Source organism: Chiloscyllium punctatum, chromosome 30, assembly GCF_047496795.1.
Source record: "Chiloscyllium punctatum isolate Juve2018m chromosome 30, sChiPun1.3, whole genome shotgun sequence".
NCBI classification, from domain to species: Eukaryota; Metazoa; Chordata; class Chondrichthyes; order Orectolobiformes; family Hemiscylliidae; genus Chiloscyllium; species Chiloscyllium punctatum.
The window spans coordinates 24,478,758-24,481,873 of NC_092768.1; positions in this window are offsets into that span (position 1 = coordinate 24,478,758).

Below are 3,116 nucleotides of genomic sequence, written 5' to 3' on the forward strand. Positions count from 1 at the left end.
GTGCAATGCCTGGCGCGCGCCCCCAAACCGCCCTCCGCCAATCGGCGCCGGCGTTCGGCGAGGTCCCGCCTCCTTGGGGGCGGACCCGTTGCTGATTGGGGAGGCGGCCCGCGCGATCACACACCCCATTGGACCAGGGTGGGGCCCCAGGACGATCGACAGCTGAGTTCGCCAACAGCCAAACGGGATACGTTGAGATTGACAGATCGGTATTTGAATTGCTGTCATGAAGGAGACCGATGGAGAGTCATCAGTGAGGGAGGTCGGTGGTTGGAGTGAGCAATGGGCAGGTACAGGAAACAAAGTTATAAAATGTTACTCTGCGCTTTACAGTCTGTTCTCTGGGCCTCACCGAGACAAACACTAACTGTTAAGTCGGTGAAAGACACGCTTTAGTTTGCTTTTAACTTGAGTGTTGCGGATTGGCACATTCCCAGCAGCACATGTTGGGGGACACACTAAAGTGCAACATTGGGGAAAGACCACCGTGTATGGTCCTTCTGCCAAAGCAAAACTTCAGAATTGAAGTCCATTCAGTAATTGAAACCTTGTTGACCGCTCAGTTATATGCCAAGAGGTTAATTGTGAGTTAAGGAAAAAGTTCAATGTTTGTTTCATTCTCTGAACGCAAAGGGAGTATAGATCTGAATGGCTTCATTAACTATATACAAAACATTTCCTCCAATGAATAAAGTATATATTTGCAATGGAAAAGCTTATTAAGTGGTCTGATTGTGAATTGGAACTCCTTTTGAGTATTGGTAGATTTATGGTTCTAATGGGTCACACTGGTGACTTAAAGAAATACATATACTTGTACAGCATCTTTCACATCCTCAGCAGAATAGTTAGCTCCTTTTGTCCAGTCTGAGCGGCTTGATCTGATGTTTGATTTCGTTATTCCCTTTCAAGGGAGGTGGGTTGTGATTTGTTCCCGATCCTGAATCACCCTTGAACTGAGTGGCTTGATAGATCATTTCAGATAATATTCACAAAGAGGCCAGATTTTCTCTCCCCCTAAAGGGCATCACTGAACCCCACTCCAAACAATCAGCAGTGGTTTCATGTCTATTTTTACACTCCTAGTTCCAGAGATTTATTGAATGCAATTAATCTGATTATTTGACTGGTTATTAAGGGCGGCTCAGTGGTTAGCACTGCTGCCTCACAGTGTCAGAGATATGGCTCCTATTCCAGCCTCTGTTGACTGTCTGTGTGGGTTTCCTCCCACAGTGCAAAAATGTGCAGGTTAGGGTGAAGTGGCCATGCTAAGTTTCCCATAGAATTAGATGCATTAGTCAGGGATACATATGGGGAATGGGTTATTCTTTGGAGGGTCAGTTTGGACTTGTTGGGCCGAAGGGTCTGTTTCCATACTGTAAGTAACCTAACCTATTAGGTGCAGCATGGTGGCTCAGTGGTTAGCACTGCTGCCTCACAGTGCCAGAGACCCGGGTTCAATTCCCGCCTTGGGCAACTGTCCGTGTGGAGTTTGCACATTTATCCCCGTGTCTGCATGGGTTTTCTCCGGGTGCTCCAGTTTACTCTCTCAGTCCAAACATGCAGGTTAGGTGAATTTGCCCGTAGTGTTAGGTGGATTAGTCAGGGGTAAATATAGAGGGGTGGGTTTTTCTTTGGAGGGTCGGTGTGGACTTGTTGGGACGAAGGGCCTGTTTCTACACTGTAGCTAATCTAAATCTAAATCTGCAGTGGTGGGATTTGAACCCAGCTCCCCCAGAATATTGCTTGGGTTTCTAGATTAACAGGATTAGTGGTGCTGGAAGAGCACAGCAGTTCAGGCAGCATCCAACGAGCAGCGAAATCGACGTTTCGGACAAAAGGCCTTCATCAGGAATAAAGGCAGTGAGCCTGAAGCGTGGAGAGATAAACTAGAGGAGGGTGGGGGTGGGGGTGGGGGTGGGGGTGGGGAGAAAGTAACATAGAGTACAATGGGTGAGTGGGGGAGGAGATGAAGGTGATAGGTCAAGGAGGAGAGGGTGGAGTGGATAGGTGGAAAAGAAGATAGGCAGGTCGGACAAGTCAAGGAGACAGTTACTGAGCTGGAAGTTTGAAACTAGGATGAGGTGTGGGAAGGGGAAATGAGGAAGCTGTTGAAGTCCATATTGATGCCCTGGGGTTGAAGTGTTCTGTGGTGGAAGATGACGTGTTCTTCCTCCGGGCGTCTGGTGGTGAGGGAGCGACGGTGAAGGAGGCCCAGGACCTGTATGTCTTCGGCAGAGTGGGTGTGAGAGTTGAAATGTTGGGCCACGGGGCGGTGGGGTTGATTGGTGCGGGTATCTCGGAGATGTTCCCTAAAGCGCACTGCTAGGAGGCGCCCAGTCTCCCCAATGTAGAGGAGACCACATTGGGAGCAACGGATACAATAAATGACATTAGTGGATGTGCAGGTGAAACTTTGATGGATGTGAAATGTTCCTTTAGGGCCTTGGATGGTGGTGAGGGAGGAGGTGTGGGCGCAGGTTTTACAGTTCCTGCGGTGGCAGGGGAAAGTGCCAGAATGGGAGGGTGGGTCGTAGGGGGGTGTGGACCTGACCAGGTAGTCACGGAGGGAACGGTCTTTGCGGAAGGTGGAAAGGGGTGGGGAGGGAAATATATCCCTGGTGGTGGGGTCTTTTTGGAGGTGGCGGAAATGTCGGCGGATGATTTGGTTGATGCGAAGGTTTGTCGGGTGGATGTTGAGCACCAGGGGCGTTCTGTCCTTGTTACGGTTGGAGGGGTGGGGTCTGAGGGCGGAGGTGTGGGATGTGGACGAGATGCGTTGGAGGGCATCTTTAACCACGTGGGAAGGGAAATTGCGGTCTCTAAAGAAGGAGGCCATCTGGTGTGTTCTATGGTGGAACTAGTCCTCCTGGGAGCAGATACGGCGGAGGCGGAGAAATTGGGAATACGGGATGGCATTTTTGCAAGAGATAGGGTGGGAAGATGTGTAATCCAGGTAACTATGGGAGTCGGTGGGTTTGTAAAAAATGTCAGTGTCAAGTCGGTCGTCACTAATGGAGATGGAGAGGTCCAGGAAGGGGAGCGAGGTGTCAGAGATAGTCCAGGTAAATTTAAGGTCAGGATGGAATGTGTTGGTGAAGTTGATGAATTGCTCA